We start from the raw sequence: 19,269 nt of genomic DNA on the forward strand, positions 1-19,269 counted from the left end.
AATTTTTTTGGATATTTTTGATTTTTTTTTTGATTTTACTGTTCACCGAGCTCATTTGAGCTCGGGAGCAGAAATGTACTTTCGGGCGTAGCTTATAATTTCTCTGTTGTCATTCTTTTTATAATTTTGGGAATAACATGGGAACCTTTCCCCATGGAAAAAGCTAAAACTAAACTAGGTCAAGGGGATCTGAGAATTGGTGAAGAACCCATGTGGGCCCCTCCAGCCCAACCTGAGCCCTGACGTGCCTGGCCTCAATGGTATATTTTTTGTAGATCATATGTCGTGAGTTATATGGATGGTCAAAGTTTGATCCAAAATAGTAGGGGCCTAATAACCCCAGATGGAGCTAATAAGAGTTAAGAACATCTCCAACAACTGCCCTAATATACGGCAATTAAAAACAATTTTAAGGCATGAAAAAGTGAGTTTTAGGGCTCCTTTTCTCCAACAGTTGCCTAAAAGAGAGTCCACTACTCCAACGACTGCTTTAAAATGGGGCACCCTAAACATCTAAACTAAAATGTGATCATTGCAAATTCGATGCAAAGTTCCAAACATTCAAAGTTGTAAACATGCAAATTTTAAAACATAGTTCGACTGCAAACATGTAAACTTAAACATAGTTTAGACTACAAACATGTAAACTTAAACTACGGGCAACTATAGACAATCACTCCTCGTCACTAAGATTGTCCAAGTTAATGTTGTCCTTGACGGTGCATAAACCCGTCGGTGCTCTCGGTAGACTGGCAAACGTAACTAGAAGTACCGGCCATGAAGAAGATCTATCAGGCTCTATGGTTTGCCGAGGACGTCCCTGCCAATTTCTTTGAGCTCTCCCGACATTTTCAGGAGGCGCGTGCCTGGATCTAGGAGTGAAAGACGCCAGGCGCTCACGGAGGCGCCCATTAAGCTTGGGCGATGCACCAAACGCATTATCCTGACTTGATGTCAGCCAGATCGCCAGGGCTGGCCCCAAAGGTGTCGACGACAACTTTGTTCGGATTACCGAGAAGAGCTGCCACCTCTAGAGGATCATAAATTAGTCGTACGCACTTGATACGCCGATGAGTACTTTTGTATAAACCTTTAGGAGTTTGACCAACTACTTTGTGTATATATGTGGGCAAAGCAAAATTTAGCCTTTTAATTAATTTAAGTGCTTCGATCATGATGTTAAATGCTTGGTTAGCCGGTTGTTGGCTTCTGCCTCTAAGATAATTTCTCAAGTGTTTTCGAGGTCAGCTTCTTACCTGAGATGTGTGCGCCCGGATCGGCTTGACCGAAAAACCATGCAATCGGACTTGTAGGACCTAAACATAAGCTGTGAGAGAGCTTCATCGGCCGGGCATGCAGCCTCGGGTAGGGTTCTTATAATCCAAGGTCCTCTCTTGCTTACCTGTCTTTAGTGGTTATTATGGTCTAGCCATTTTTTTGTCTATGGTGTCGAGCGTGACGAGCACCACGTGACATTAGTTTTGATGACTTATCGAAAGGCCGACTTCGTGTTTTTGTCAACTCTATGTTTACCCATTTCTTCTTTCGACCCGCCGATTGATTTTTGCGCGTTTGTGACAATCACTTTTCGGCTTCTCCCACCTGAGGTACTTTACTGGGTCGATCCACAAGTAACAATCATAGTGGTGCTTGAAAGTGCTAGTTATCGACTAGAGGGGGTGGGGGGGGGGGGTGAATGGACGATTTTTATGAAAGTCTTCAAGACATGAAATGTCTTCAAAGACTAGCAAGCAAACAACACCTACACATTATGCCGCGGAAGATGAACTACACTAGACATGCTATAGTCAAAGGAACATTTCAAGGTAAGCACGAGGACAATTAGCTGCTAGGTAGAGTATATCAGAATAGGAAGATAGTGTGAAGCCAAATATGAAATTAGAGAGAATATCTTCACACAGTGAAGTCAAACAGGGCAAGCAAGCAATGACTTCACGAAGCTAAACAGAAAGTAAAGGGTGAAGTGATAGAACGAGTAGCTTGACGAAGACAAGGATTTGGTTGACCAATTCCAGTTGCTATGACAATTGTACGTCTCGTTACGGAGGCTGAAATTGAACTCAGAAGACCGCGTCTTCACCTTATTCCCCTTGAGCTAAGGACACTTAGTCCTCGCCCAATCACTCTGGTAAGTCTTCAAGGTAGACTTCCAAACCTTCACAAACTTTGTTCACTGGCGATCCACAATGACTCTTGGATCCTCAGAACACGACGCCTAGTCGACTGGAAGATACACAATCTTCAAGTGTAATAAGTCTTCAGATCACGTGGACCGAAAGACTTCAGTGATGCCAAACACTCTTTGGGCTTTGGGTGTTTTGGGCTTTGTTCTCGCAAGGATTCTCTCTCAAAGGCTTCGAAGGTGGGTTACTCTCAAACAAAAAAATTAGTGCACTTACTTTGAGCAACCACTGATTTATGGTGTAGGGGGTGTGCTATTTATAGCCAGGAGGCAACCCGACATGATATGTCCGAAATGACCCCGGGTCACTAAGGAACCGACACGTGTCCAACGGTCGGATTTCAAACGCACGTGGCAACTTGACTTGGGCTACAAGCAAAGCTGACTCATCCAACTCTTGATAAGATTTTCTCTCATTGTCTTCACTCGAAGATATATGATCTAGGTTGAGCATCACATCAGTTTTCTGAGTTTGTTCACTGGGACCCCAGTTGATAGTTTGGTGGTTCCTATGACTCAAGAAAGAAGAAAATGAAACTACAAAAAAATATATCTTCGCATTGCATTGTCTTCAAGTGAATGTCTTCACACGTCATTATCTTATACGTGAATGTCTTCACGAACCACCATTGTCTTCAATGTCTCCATACATTTTTAGGGGTCATCTCTGATAGGTAAACCGAATCAATGAGGGACTTCTACCTGTGTTATCTTGTGAATCTCACAAACACATTAGTCCCTCAACCAGGTTTGTCATCAATACTCCAAAACCAACTAGGGGTGGCACTAGATGCACTTACAACCCCCCCTTTTTGGTGATTGATGAGAAACTGGTTGAAGTTTTCAGCGGGGATATAAATATGTGAAAGATAAAGTACGTGGTCATTGGCTTCACAAAATTGAAAGGGCTCCCCCTGAAGATGTGCATATAAGTAATTTTCCTTTGAATGCAAATGCACATGGCGAGTTTTGCTTTGTGGAGATCTCTTTCAATTCATGAAGACAATTCATCGTGAATACAAAAATGTATTGAAGATAATGACATGCACAATGAAAAATGGGCTTCTGCAGAATGACTTCATGCACATAAGATAGAAATTTAACCACACAATCAAGGATAGCATCAAATGTAGCAGACGTCCCATCTGGACTTAATTGTTACACCTCAAACCAATAGTTCAAGAACGAGAGTTGCAAAACTTAACAAAAATAAGCACCCGACCCATATAGACCCGCTTGAAGACTATCAACCCATATGCTTCTCCCCCTTTTGTCAGGAATTACCAAAAAGGAGTGAAGACATAGAGTGTCTAAGCGTTCCCTGGAGGAGTTGGTGAAGTTGTTGGGGCAGCCGGGTCAATGGTGGAGTTTGGTGGTGCAGTTGGGCCTGATGCAGCATCTTGATGCAGTGAAGCCATAACTGGTGAAGTGGTGTTGTCCTCCACATCAATGACTCAAGAAACAACAGTTGGAGCTGAAGATGAGTAGTCAGAATCTCCAATAGATGGTGTGGGATGCCAACTTGCTGATTGTGGAGGCCTGGAGTCAAACTTGAATCTTCTGGTGAAGCCATTTGCAGTGAGTTCATCTTCAGTATAGAGCAGAGTGAGGCTCTTCCAGGCACGCCGACAGGCTTCATGAGCAACAAAAAAAATCTTGGTGAGAGGTTGCGAATGCGATTGACATCCACTAGAAGACTTTGCATCTGACGCTTCATCCAGTCATGATGCCTATCCTGCTTTTGATGAAGAGAAACAAGAAGTTCTCTGTCATTTAGAACACGAGCACGCTTCTGAGGCCTTTGAGGTACTGTGCTGGCTGTTGCATCTGTGTTGGCACGATGCGACAACCTGAGCTGATCGGCAAGGGGACCAACAATAGTAGTAGTGGAATTTGGCACATGAATGGCTTCAATGGGTGCTGAAAAGCTTTGGAAGGCAACATAGTCTTCGCGAATGGGTTCCTTGGCAGGTTGTGGATAGATGGCTTCATGAGACATATCAACTTCAGGCAAGAAGACAACGTGATTGTGCGCTGAAGCTTCATAGTTGATTGAAGAGCGAAGCTTAATCATCCGCATGATCCACGGTGCATAGAACTTCTGGCCAAATAGATCAATGCATGAAGCTGCCAACTGCCTGATGAAAAAGTCATGAGTGTTGAAGCGGATGCCATTGAGAATGTAGAAGACCAATGTCTTCATTGTGCCTTTGATCTTTGCATGAGGAGAGTGCCCTTTGATTGGCCACAGAGTATGCCACAATATTTGGTAGATGGTGCGAGGCAAATACTTGAGGTCATTGGCGAATAAGTGCGTTGGATACTCAGCATCTGCAGGCAATGGCTTCATCATGCTCAGCATTTGGATCATGTTGGGCTCTGGCTTCTGGAAGATGCTCCCAGTTTCCCTCTCATACAGTTGACAACCTGACTCATAAAGATCACTAGGAGTGGGCAGGGAAGTAAGCTTGACGAAATCCTAAGCTTTGGCTTCGTGATGAACGTCTCCTGTCATCCACTCAAGGACCCATGTCTTTGGATCCCTGTTGTAGCCTGATATGTGCAGAGTGGCATAAAATTGGAGCAGAAGCTCTTCATTCGAGCGCTCCTTGTCGATGACAAATGGGAGCAAGCCAACATCTCTGAAGCAGTCAAGGGCTTCTTCTAGGCATGGCAGTCCAGCCATGGCATCACAACAGAGGCACTTGTGCAGGAAAATCCGGTCTTGGTTGTATAAGATGCATGAGTAATAGCTTCGTCGAAGATGACTCCAGAATCTGTCTGAAGAAATCTTAGGCTTCTTGTAGGGGTTCTTGGCCTCGTCAAAGAATGTGTTGTGCTCTCTAAAGCTTAAGACGCCGAAGGATGTTTGAGTAGTAACAATGCGTCTGCGTCTGAGGCCTTTGCTCAATATGGTAATCATATTAGTGCCCAGGAGCTTCAGGAGGTGTCATAATTGGCCATCTGACGCTGATCAGCTCACCTTCACGATTGAAGGCCCTTGCCATAGTGTGTAGAACTGGTGGTGTAGCAGCAACATCCGATTTGGATGGTGAAATTTCTTCTGCGGCAGCAGGGGCATCAGTCTGAAGATTGGCTTCAGGCTACGCATTGTCTTCAGCCATGACTATGTCATTGGCGTCACTTTGAGTGGTAGCAGCAGCATCATCATAGGCTTCAATCACTGGGGGGGGGGGTCAGGCACAATCAGTTCTGGAATCACACTTGGTGCAGTAGGGGGAATAACAACTTCTTCTTCTCTTTCATTGGATGATGTAGCCGAAATATCTTCAACCTCTTTGGCTTCAGACTCTTGAGCAGACTCTGAGGGGATGGCTTCAGGAAACACTTGACGTGCTACTGAGCTTGTGGTATGCACATCCTCTTCAGGACTGCTAGACATGGAGACCGATGGCCTGGGGCCTTTGCGAAGCCTTCTGAATGAGGGCGACGCTTGCGGTGATGGACTAGTCTTCTCCATGTCTTTTGGTGTTTCCTGGGGTGTCTCAATTACTGGGGTGGTGACATGAGCAAGTGGAGTGCGCGGTCTGACTTCATGGAGTGGGGAGTTTGGGGTGTTGCTCATCCCAGAAATCATCGTGAGTGATTGGCGTCGTGGGACCACCAATACTGATTTGTTCGCTGCTCATGGGAGCAGGCGATGATACCGGTTTCTTAGTGAGTTGTGGAACTTGAGGAAGGATGTTGGGAAACGTTGCATGGAAAAATAAAAAATTTCTATGCACACGCAATGATCTATCCATGGAGATGCATATCAACGAAGGGGAGAGTGTGTCTACGTACCCTCGTAGACCGTAAGCGGAAGCGTTTCACAACGCGGTTGATGTAGTCAAACTTTCTTTGCGCTCCACCGATCGAGTACCGAACGTACGACACCTCCGAGTTCTGCACACGTTAAACTCGGTGACGCCCCTCGCCTTCTTGATCCAGAAAGACGTCGAGGTAGTAGATGAGTTCTGTTAGCGCGACAGCATGGTGATGGTGATGGTGAAGTGATCTCCGCAGGGCTTCGCCTAAGCACTACAAAAATATGACCGGGGGAGTAAACTATGGAGGGGGCGCCGCACACGGCTAGACAATTGTCTGGATGTGCTAGGCGCCCCCTCCCACATATATATTGTAAGTGCATCTAGTGCTACCCCTGGTTTGGTTTTGGAGTATTGACGACAAACATGGTTGAGGGACTAATGTGTTTGTGAGAATTGCAGGATAACACAGGTAGTAGTCCCTCTTTGATTTGGTTTACCTACCGGAGATGACCCCTAAAAATGTATGAAGACATTGAAGATAATGGTGGTACATGAAGATATTCACATTGAAGACTATGACAGAAGAAGACATGGAGTGAAGACTATGGAGCGCGAAGACTTAATAGTTTCGTTGTTTCCTTTCTTCTTTGTTGAGTCATAGGAACCACCGCACTGTTAAGTGGGGTCCAAGTGAAAGTCAGAGTGACTGATGTGATGCTCAACCAAATTCCTATGTCTTCGAGCGAAGACAATGAGAGCAAATCTTATCCAGAGTAGGATAAGTCAGCTTTACTTGTAGCCCAAGTCAAGCTGTCGCGTGTTTTTGAAATCTGACCGTTGTGACACGTGTCAGTTCCTTAGTGACCCAGGGTCATTTTGGACAAATCAGGTCGGGTTGCCCAGTGGCTATAAATAGCCCACCCCTACACCATAAATTGGTGGCTGCTCAGAGTTAGTGCACGACTTTTGTCATTGAGAGCAACCCACCTCCGAAGAGTTTGAGAGAGAAATCCTTGTGAGGATAAAGCCCAAAACACCCAGAGCCCAAAGAGTGTTTGGCATCACTGAAGTCTTTATGTCCGCGTGATCTGAAGACTTGTTACACTTGAGGACTGTGAATCCTCTAGCCGGTTAGGCGTCGCGTTCTGAGCATCCAAGAGTAATTGTGGATTGCCGGTGAACGAAGTCTGTGAAGGTTTGGAAGTCTACCTTGAAGACTTACCAGAGTGATTGGGCGAGGACTGTGTGTCCTTAGCTCAAGGGGAATAAGGTGAAGACATGGTCTTCTGAGTTCAATCTCAGCCTCCGTAACCAGACGTACAGTTGTCACAACAACTAGAACTGGTCGAACAAATCCTTGTCTTCACAACGCACTGGTTCTATCTCTTACTCTCCTTACTTACAGTTCGTCTTTGTGAAGTCATTGCCTAATTGCTATGCCTGTTTGACTTCACTGTGTGACTACTTGTTCTGATTGGCTTCGCACTATCTTCCATCCTGATCCTACTACCTAGCTGCTATATGTCATCATGCTTTAGCTTCATACTTGTCTGACTATGGCTTGCATAGTGTAGTTCATCTTCCGCTGCATGTTTATAGGTCCTGATTTCGTGTTTGTCTTCGAAACTTCCATGTTTTGAAGACTTTCATAAAAATCGCCTATTCACCCCCCCTCTAGTCGATAACTAGCACTTTCAATTGGTATTAGAGCTAGGTGCTCCCTTGTTCTGTGTGATTCGGTTTAACCACCTGGAGTTTCAGCTATGTCGACTGCAGGGATAATCAAAGTCTCCGCTGCGTGTCCTATCTTCGATGGCACTGAATATCCCTACTGGAAGAATAAGATGCGTATGCATCTTGAAGCCATTGATGTTGATCTATGGTATGTCGTCAAGAATGGCGTTCCCAAGACTGGTGAAGGTGTCTCCCCTACTGATGTCAAGAAGTTCATTCAACTCGATTCTACTTCGAAGAACATCATCTGTGGTCATCTGACCAAAGGGCAGTATGGTCGTGTGAGTGCCCTGGAAACGTCGAAGCTAGTCTGGGACTGGCTTTCCAAGGTCAATGAAGGTGTTACAACTCAGAGAGATCAAAGAATCAGTGTCCTACGCAACCTCTTCAACCGCTTCAAGACAAATGACAATGAAAATGTCCAGCTCATGTTTGATTGTCTCACTGACATCACAAACGAGCTTCAGGCTCTCGGCGCCACTGAGATCACCAAGCATGAAATCGTCAAGACGCTTCTGAGATCTCTTGACAGCTCATTTGACACTCTAGCTCTTATGATTCAAGAACGCCCTGACTTCAAGACACTCGATCCATCTAACATACTTGAGAGACTCAACACACATGAGTTCCAGCTATCTAAGAAAAGAGATATCTATGGTCCCAACTATGGCCGAACTCGCTCTTTGAAGGCAAAGGCTGTTTCCTCATCTGAAGAAGAATCTGACTGCAGTTCTGGTGAAGCTGAAGACCTTGGAAAGGAGCTTGCTATGCTTGTGAAGAAGTTCCAGAAGTTCACTAAGAAGAAAGGCTTCAGAAAGTCTTCACGATCCAGCTCAAGAAAGGATGAAGCTTGTTCCCAAGACCACAAGAAGAGAACCTGTCACAAGTGCAAGAAACCTGGCCACTACATCTCTGAGTGTCCATAGTGGGACAATGAGAAGAAAAAGAAGAAGAGCAAGGAATATGATTCTGATGACAAGAAGAAGAAGAAATACTCAAAATCTTCTTCCAAGTCCTCTTCCAAATCTTCATCACACAAGAAAAGCTCGTATGGCAAGGCTCGTGCTTTTGTTGGCAAGGAAATGGATTCAGAAGAGGAGTCTGCTTCTTAGGAGGCAGAAGTGGTGGAGTCTGAGGAGGAGTCTGACTCTGGCGTTACAAGTCTGGCCTTAGCTTCAGCCTACGTCGCCAAATCCATCTTCAACACTAAAGACAATGCATCCATCACCAACGTTGATGCCAGTGACAAGGACGACTCCACTCCCACTTACTGCTTCATGGCACGTGGTGCCAAGGTAAACTCACGCAATGCTTACTTTCAAACATCAAGTGAAGATGACTCTGATTGTGAATCCAAACCTAGCTAGAAAAAACTTGCTAAAATTACAACTGAACAACAGAAAGCTATGGAACATATTCAAAAACTGTTAGACAAAAGCGATGACCTGTTGGACGCGGAAATGACTAAGAATCAGTCCTTAATTGAAGACATAAAAAATCTTCATGTTAAGTACCAGGAACTTGAAGGTCGTCATGAAACCCTCTCAACTTCTCATGAAAGGCTTTCCTACGATTATCTTCAAAGGAAGCAGGAACTTGAGAAATTGAGATCAGATCATGAAGATCTTCAAAAGGAGAACGAGTCACTCCGCGCTCAACAGATCAGTCCCGCTCCGGAAGGATTTGAACCTCCATGTTTAAAATGCATTGAGTGTGATAATGCTGTTTCTGTTGCTGGATGTTCTTTTGCTCCTATTGCAATATCTTCAACTGCTGATGTGGTAACTAACCCCTCTGTTGAGGATACCACTACTATTGCTGATGAGAATGCCAGGTTGAAGACACTGATTGAGACATGGATGTACAAAAGCGTCAAAGGGCATCAGACATTATGTGATGTCCTTAAAAAGCAGATTCTGAACCGAAACCCTAGAAAAGAGGGTATTGGGTTCGAGAGGAAAATGAATGTTGATGGGTCGTACTGGAAGCCTGAGCAGTACCCCAAAACCACATGGGTTGCTGCAAAGGAACCTTCAGTAGATCCATCCACCCTATCTGGTTTCACTTGCGCTAACCCCACTATCATTGACGAATCCTTTGATGCAAACTATAAACTGTTTAAGAATCAGAATGGTGAAGTGTTTGCCAGGTATATTGGTACTAACTGCAGGAATGGACCACCTATGAAGAAGATCTGGGTACCTAAGCAGTATTCGAGAACCTTCCTGTGAATGACATCATGACACCACCAAGGAAGAAGACAAACCCCAGACCTATGGCTTCATATGGCCCAAAGGCTTCATACAGATACAGGACTCACCTGAGTCACCCTAACGCCAATGTTTTGTAGGGAAACCATACTCAGACTTATGAATATGAGTGTGTGTCTTCAAACCGCTATGTTCATAGAACTAAGAACTTTTCTGCTTATTCATATGAGTATCATGCTTCTCCTGCAAGGCTATTTGCTAGGGCTCCAAAGCCAAAATTCTCAGATGCTGCACTTAGACTCATTGCTTCTAAGCCACCCCTGAAGATGTGGGTGGTTAAGAAGAATTAACCTTCTTTTGCAGAGAATGGTCTCCAGCTTGTAATCAAAGGCGTCCGATGCTATTGCTAGGGACCTAAAACACATTAAGGGACGCATGATAAAATGGTCTTACTATGTATTTCACATCTGAATCGCTTGCCAGTCATACTATGAGTCCTAACCTGGATCCGAGCTTTGATAATCCTATTGTGCTTCAAATGCTTATGCTTCACAACACTCTTTGTGAAGCCTATCCTCCTAACTGCACTGTAGGGTACTAGATCTCGTGCTACAGAATGGATTATGGACAGCGGATGCACCAGCCACATGACTGGTGATCGAAGTCTTCTCATGGACTCAACCTTACGTCCATGTGATAAAAGTCACATCACATTCGCTGACACTGGTAAAAGCAAGGTATTGGGCCTAGGTAGAGTTGCAATCTCAAGGGATCAGCACATGGACAAAGTGATGCTTGTTGAATCCCTTGGTTTCAACTTAATGTCTGTCTCAATGCTTTGTGACTTAAACATGATTGTGCTATTTGGAAAATATCATTGTCTTGTACTAATGGAATCTGACAAGTCTCTAGTCTTCGAAGGGTACAGGAAAGATGATCTGTACATGGTAGATTTCTCAGCACGACCACAGATGGCCGTATGTCTTCTAGCCAAGTCTTCAGAGTGCTGGCTCTGCCATCGAAGGCTAGGGCATGCAGGCATGAGGAACCTACACACTCTCGCCAAGAAGAAGCACGTCATAGGCATCGAAGATGTCAAGTTCAAGAAAGATCATCTATGTGGTGCTTGTGAAGCTGGGAAGATGACAAGGGCCAAGCATCCCTCGAAGACAATCATGACTACATCTCGACCTTTTGAGTTGCTCCACATGGACCTGTTTGGTCCCACTCACTACTCTACTCTCACTGCTACTGCTTGTCTCTATGGTTTCGTTATTGTTGATGATTATTCAAGATACACTTGGGTGCACATAATTCTCTTCAAGACTGAAGTGCAGGATGTCTTCAAACGCTTCGCCAACCGCGCCATGAACAACTATGGCATCAAGATCAAACATATTAGGAGTGACAACGGCACAGAATTCAAGAACACAGGCCTTGACCTCTATCTTGACACCTTAGGCATCACTCATGAGTTTTCTGCTCCCTACACACCTCAGCAGAATGGCATCGTGGAGCGCAAGAACAGAATCCTTATTGAGATGGCTCGGACGATGCTTGACGAATACAAGACTCCAAGAAAATTCTGGTCTGAAGCCATTGATACTGCATGTCATGTCATCAACCGTGTTTATCTTCACAAGCTTCTGAAGAAAACATCCTATGAGCTCCTAACTAGTAAGAAGCCAAATGTAAGCTACTTCAGAGTATTTGGTGCTAGGTGCTGGATCAAGGATCCACATCACACTTCAAAATTTGCACCGAAAGCACATAAAGGTTTTATGCTTGGTTATGGAAAGGACTCGCACTCCTACAGAGTCTTCAACCTCTTTCACTATAAAGTGGTTGAAACTGTGGATGTGCGGTTCGATGAAACTAATGGTTCGCAAAGAGAGCACCTGCCAAATGTGCTAGATGAAGTACCTGCCAGTGAATCAATCAAGCTAATGGGAACAGGAGAGATCATACCATCAGATGCCCAGCCTGAAGGAGAACTCATTATTTCTGCACCTGATCAACCAGAAGACATTGCTCAGCCTGAAGACAATCCCCCAAATGATGACAATGTTCCGCAGGAGCAAAATCTTCATCCAGTTCATCCTCGTGTTGCAAATGAAGTACAAATTGAGAAGATAATCAATAGCATCAATGCACCTGGTCCACTCACTCGTTCAAGAGCAACACAGCTAGCAAATTTCTGTGGGCACTTTGCTTTTGTCTCAATATCTGAACCCAAGAAAGTTGCTGAAGCCTTCATGGAACCTGAATGGATTCAAGCTATGCAAGAAGAGCTTCAACAGTTTGAGCTGAACAATGTGTGGGAATTAGTCAAGCGTCCTGATCCGCGCAAGCACAACATAATAGGCACAAAATGGATATATCGCAACAAACAAGACGAGCATGGTCAAGTAGTCAGAAACAAAGCACGACTCGTTGCTCAAGGATACACACAAGTGGAAGGAATTGACTTCGATGAAACATTTGCTCCAGTGGCTAGGCTCGAAGCCATTCGCATACTGCTAGCCTACGCAAATCATCATAACATCCTTCTGTATCAAATGGATGTGAAGAGTGCCTTTCTCAATGGAAAGACTGAAGAAGAAGTATATGTTGCACAACCGCCTGGCTTTGAAGACCCAAAACATCCTGATATGGTATACAACTCAACAAGGCACTGTATGGCCTCAAACAAGACCCTCGTGCTTGGTATGACACACTCAAAGACTTCCTGAAGAGCAAAGGCTTCAAACCTGGTTCTCTAGATCCCATTCTCTTCACGAAGACATATGATGGTGAACTGTTTGTGTGCCAAATCTATGTGGATGACATTATCTTCGGTTGCACCAACAATAAATACAGTGATGAATTTGCTCACATGATGCAAGAACAATATCAAATGTCCATGATGGGTGAGCTGAAGTTCTTTCTCGGTCTTCAAATCCGTCAGCAACGCAACGACATCTTCATATCTCAAGAAAAATATCTCAAAGATTGCCTGAAGAAGTTTGGAATGCAAGACTGCAAAGGATACACGACGCCAATGCCAACCAAAAGTCATCTAAGCCCCGACGTTAATGGTAAAGATTTCGATCAACAGGTATACCGCTCCATGATTGGTTCTTTACTTTACTTATGTGCATCTAGGCCTGATATCATGCTTAGTGTTTGCATGTGTGCTCGATTCCAAGCGGCACCAAAGGAGTCGCATCACTTAGCTGTGAAGTGAATTCTTCGATATTTGGCTTACACTCCAACACTAGGATTATGTTATCCAAAGGGCTCAGAGTTTGATCTGGTTAGTTTTTAGGATGCTGATTATGCTGGTGACAAGGTGGATCGCAAGTCTACATCAGGCACATGTCACTTTCTGGGTCGATCCCTTGTCTGTTGGTCTTCAAAGAAGCAGAACTGTGTATCACTCTCAACTGCTGAATCTGAATACATTGCTGCTGGATCTTGCTGCGCTCAGCTTCTGTGGATGAAGCAAACTCTTAAGGACTATGGCATTCACCTGAAGCTTGTGCCACTCTACTGCGATAATGAAAGCGCTATCAAGATTGCCAATAACCCAGTTCAGCACTCGAAGACAAAGCACATTGAGATTCATCATCACTTCCTCAGAGATCATGTTATGAAAGAAGATATTGATATCATTCACGTCAAAACAGAAGATCAGTTGGCTGATATCTTCACTAAGCCCTTGGATGAGAAAAGGTTTTGCAAGTTGCGGTGTGAGCTAAATATCTTGGAATCCTCAAATGTCCTGTGATTAGGCACTCATCCTAACACTTATGCATGTTGATGACTTAGATGTGCAACACACGAAGTAATGTATATCTTCAATCAATGAAGACATACACTCTGAGTGTGAATACATTAACGTGGAAATTGACTTTAGAGCGCCATGATAATTGTGCGCCGTGTCTGGGTCTAATACTTCCTATACGGTGGGTAACGCCACCACCAAACTCTTATGAAGTGTTTCCTCATGGCGTCATATTTGCAAAGTCTTCGCTATTGATTTAACTTCAACATTAATTTGACTTCATGGTTATTGGTTTGGCTTTACACTGTTATATATATATATACTGTATTCTGTTCTCTACAGCATTCACTTATGGATAAGTCTTCTTGTTTTGAATCTTTTGAACTAAGTGAATGTGATCGGACCCTAATCCCTCTATGCTTTCTATCTCAAGCTCTATCTATCCAAATCATATGCATTCTGTTGAAACTGTTCAATGTCTTCTCTGCGTCCTTGTCAGCAGAAGATACAGAGACAAACATTTATATCTAGCCTTAATGAGTTATCCTTTTTGCTTGAAACCCGGAGAATTTGGAACGACCACCCCGACAATCCAGGTGTGCGTGGGACATGGAACAACTTTCAATAAGTTGCATGTTCGCCACGTGTCCATCAGATGTGAACCGCCAGGGGCACCTGCGTAATTGCGCTGTGCTGTCTCTATCCTAAATGCCTGTCTTGTCTCGGTCAAAATCCTTCTTCCTCCTTCTCCATCTCTCGTAAACCCTAGCGCCTATGCTAGCTCTCGACGACGCCGACGACGAAGCGCTTAGCTACCGCGACCTCCTCAACGCCGTCCTCACGCCGGCCGCGGACCTCGTCTTCTTCGCCGTCACTGTAGGTGTCTTCCGTCGCCAAGTTAGGGCACGGGAGATCGAACTGCTCGGCATCCATCTTCACTCCGTCTAGCAGTTCATTGTGTGGTAATAAAAGTTTACTTTTTACCGTCTTTTTGATCCGATAGATTCATCCCTTCCTACCTAAAGTGGTCTCTAGATCTTCGAACATGGATCTATCTCTTTCTGCATCTCATATTATGCCTAGTATATTCACTTATGCTTCTTCACAAGTTAGATTCCTCACTTGTACTTATTCTTGGATTTGTACAACTCTGGAACCAACTCTCATCATATAAGTGAATGTCTTCGCGTTATGAGGTCAATGCCTTCAAACTGATTTATCTTCAAAATCTTCTGAGAATGCATATGACCTTGTCCCCTTCCCTCGCACCTTTAATGCTGTCACAGGTACATGTCCGTGGGAGAATCCCTTGGTTCTCATAGTCTGCATTCGTTTCGAGAATTCTTGCAGAGTCACATCAACTCACCTGAAGCTAGTTCCTGTCAGTCCAGCCGTTTGAAGCCTTTGAAAGTACTGAAGCCTTTCAGTTTACACTTCATGGCAACTAGAAAATCAGTGAGAAAGGGAGGCAGACAGCGTCGTTGTGACACTTCCAAGGATTTACCACCTGATTTGCATGAGATGTACAAAACTGATCCAGAGGAAACCTATACTAAACGCAAGAATCGAATCCAATGGATTTGAAGATATTGGGCAGAAGAGTGGTTCAGATACCGCTTCATCACCAAGGAATATGCAGAGAAGAATGAAATCAAGGCACCCTGGAATGATATTCTGTACTGAAATCTTCCACCCAGGAATCAGGCTGAAGCTATTGAGCAAGACTTCTATCCTTGCATGGTGCGCAGACCACAGCCTGAGAATGCTGATTCGTCCTCACTACTCTGGTGTCGTGAAGACAATTTGTTCAAGCGCAATTACCAGTTTGCCAAAAACTCAGCTGCTACGAACAAGAAGGATCTGGGGCTTGACTTCAACCCTAGTCCCTCCGCACCTCGGGATGATGGCACCCGTGAAGCCAATGAAAACAGGATTGGCCCCTTCTACAATCTTGCTGGCCTCATCACTCACATTACTGTTCGTGGTGCCAAAGTGGATCATTCTGATGATGATGATGCTGACACTGACGAAGCTCCACCTCCACCTCCAAAGCCTAAGAAGCAAAACAAGACTAAAGCTTCAAAATCATCTGCTGCTCCAAAAGCTTCAAGAGTGAAGCCATTGGCAACTGCCCCTCCTGCTCCAAGCAATGACTCTTAAGATCTCTCTCGTATCTCCAAGAGGCGTGAGAAGCCTCAGAAGGCACCTGTTCAGAAGCTGAGTCAAGCACTGACGCCTGCTGCCATTCTGAGGAATGAGTCTGAACCCATTGACTTGTCTTCTGATGAAGAATTTGGTGAGGATGCTCTGGAATAGATGATCAAGAGCAAGCAAGAGGCGGAGATCTTCAACGATCTGCCCCTCTTTGATGCCAACATTCTGAAGAACTTCATTGATGAGTGGTTTGATAATCAGGAGCTCAGCTTTGATGACCTTCAGCTTCCCATTGGCGTCAGCGTTGCTTTTCAAGGCGCCATAGCTCCTGAACTTGCTCTGGCCCAGCGCATCATTGAACAGAAGCGAAAGATCGACTTCGAGAAGGAATAGTTCAAGAAGCATGTCACCAGGCTGAATGTGGCTAATGTGCAAAAGTTCAAGGTGATGCTCAATGACCTCAAGGAGTCGTTTCGAAAGAAACGCGAGGAAGCCAAAGGCTCAAGAGAGCGCATGAAAGCACTCGCTGACAAATGCGTTCAAGCCTACAATGAAGCTGAAAAGCGCAAGGCACTTGGCCGCCCTGGTATTGACCCCTCAATGGCTGCCAAGAAAAAGAAGTCATCTGAAGCCCAAACCGAGGAACCACGGCAGGAAGAACCACGCATTGTCTTCCCTGCCAGCATGCGCGGCTCGAAGCCCAAGGCTCCTTCAGTGGCTTCTGAACAGAAGAAAACCAAGGCAACTGAAGCCGAAGCCAGGAAGCGTAAAACCAAGCGCACCACTGATGAAGAACCACCCCCTAAGAAGAGAAAGACCAAGAGAAGAGAACGAGCTGCTCCTACTGAGCCCCTTGTTGTTGAACCCCTTGCCTTTGTTCCCCCTTCGTCTGCAAACCAACAACGTTAGATGATTGTTCATGAGCCTGCTTCCATAGAGGCTCCTGAAGTTCAAGAAGTTCCAGTCGTCGACCCCATCGCGACTGAAGATATTGCTCAAGATGATGCAGTACTTCCTCAGATCGAGCGCCCATCGGTATCATCACCTGTTCGAACGAACAGTGAGCTTATCAGCATTGGTCATCCTTTGACGCCAATATCACAAGATGCATCGTGGGCTGATCGCCCCCAGCAAGCTACCCCACAAGCCTCACCAAGTACACCCCAGCCGTCAAGCGTGCCCGTCATCAGCCCCATGTCAAACGATGACAACTACATGGAGACTTCACCATCGCCAAAGGCGTCGCCTGTATACCAACGGCTTCGCAAAGGCTTGAAGCCCTCCATGACCACCATCACAGAAGAGGACTCCAACTTGTCAAGCTCAGTGGCACGTCAAGTGTTCCCTGAAGACAATCCTTCTGTAACGGTCCCTGTGTCTGAAGCCAATACTGCTGAAGACCCTCCGGCTGCATCAGCCGGAGTAACACAAGAAGAAGAGCGTGTCGCTACCCCCCCCTACAACACAAGCAGAAGTTAATCAAGAGAACCCGTCCATGCCAGAACCTCCAGCTACTCAAGTGGAGAGTGAGAACCCTAAGGCTGCCACACATGATATTCCTGAAGCCAATGACGTTGTCATGGCCGACGCTAATGTGGAGCCTACAGTGGTCAATGCACCAATGGCCAATGAAGCCAATGAAGCCCCTCAAGAATATGAAGTCAATGTCGCACCTGTCGTCAATCTGCAGCCTGAAGTTAATGCCACTGCTCCTATTCTGCCTCCAAGGCCACACACTATTGAGCAAGCATACAACTATGGCCAGCTTGTCACTGCCAGATGGCCTATTCTGATTCCTCCACCTGCTGCTGGTCCTCAATTTGACTACCATGTCGAGCACATTCCTCAGGTTCAGAAGCCAAAGCCAAGACTATCCAGATTTCCAGGTACTGCCTCTTCACCAGGATCCTTCAATGTCAACGGCTTCATTGCCCACAACACCTTCTTCGATAGCGACAAGAACCCCTACACCAAGCCCAAGATTTCATCTGATCAGTTCTGGAGCTATCAGCAACGCAGCTACTATTCAAGCATTCTGTACAACCAAGGCCGCATATTTCTGCATATGCGTCTTGATACTGAAGCCATAGCTGGCCTGCCCTACTTGGAAGAAGCCCTTGATTGCTTCAGAGAGGCTGGCTTACTGCATTTTGTCATTGACAAGGAGCACTGGAATGAAGAGTTGCTGCTCCAATTCTACGCCACTTTGCATATCAGAGTCTACAACAGGGATCCGAAGACTTGGGTCCTTGAGTGGATGACAGGCAATGTCCATCATGAAGCCAAAGCATTTGATGCCATTGAGCTTACTGGGCTGCCCACTCCAGGTGATCTCTATGAGCCTGGTTGTCAGCTTCACACTGCAGCAGTGGAGAGCATCTTTCACAAGCCTGAACCCAACATGAGCCAAATGCTGAGCATGATGAAGCCATTGCCTCCAGATGTAGAATATCTTACGGAGTTCTTTGTTGAAGACCTTGAGTATCTGCCACGCACGATCTATCACATCATCAGGCGAACTCTCTGGCCTATCAAAGGACATTCTCCACAGGCTAAGCTAGAAGGTCCAATGAAGACACTTGTCTTCCATATTCTTCATGGCAAAAGCTTCAATGCACAAGATTTCTTCATCCGCCAACTTGCTGCATCAGGGTCTGACATCTTTGGTTTGAAGTTCTATGCTCCATGGATCATGTGTCTAATCAAGCTTCACACTGCTTTCAACTATTAGCCATCTGCACGCAATCACATTGTCTTCTTGCCTGATGTTGATATGTCTGTTGAAGCCATCTATCCAGAGCCTGACAAAGAGCCACTTTACCTTCATAATGTTGATCATCAAAGCTTCACTCAGCCCATTGAAGGTGTGCTGGCTGCCACTCGTGTCTATCCGTTGGCTTGTACTACACGTGCACCTCACCGTGCCCCAACTGAAGCCACTAATAGCACAATTGCTCAACGGCCTCGAAAGCGATCTCGTGTTCTTAATGACCGAGAGCTTCTCGTTGGCCTGCATCAGAAACAGGATAGGCATCATGATTGGCTCAAGCGCCAGATGCAGAGCATCATGACTGACGTCAATCGCATTTGCAACCTTGCAACCAAGAATGCCTTTGTAGCCCATGAAACCTGTCGACGCACATGGAAAGGGCTGACGCTTATGTGTGCTGAGGGAGATCTTCAGGACGATGGCTTCTCAGAGCGATTCAAGTTTGATTCCACTCCACCCAGAAATGCTGTTCTGCGGCGCACTCCATCTCTTGAAGACTCCGAGTTCTCCTCTTCTGCTGCAACTGTGAATGCTCGTGTGATCGATGATCAAGATGATGCTACTTCGCCATCTCCAACACGCATCGACACTGCTCCAAGTTCGTCTGCACCGCCAAACCTAGACACCAACCCTGCATCTTCTCCTACTCCTTCTGGGAACGA

The sequence above is a fragment of the Triticum dicoccoides genome, chromosome 5B (genome assembly GCF_002162155.2).
Source record: "Triticum dicoccoides isolate Atlit2015 ecotype Zavitan chromosome 5B, WEW_v2.0, whole genome shotgun sequence".
Lineage (NCBI taxonomy): Eukaryota > Viridiplantae > Streptophyta > Magnoliopsida > Poales > Poaceae > Triticum > Triticum dicoccoides.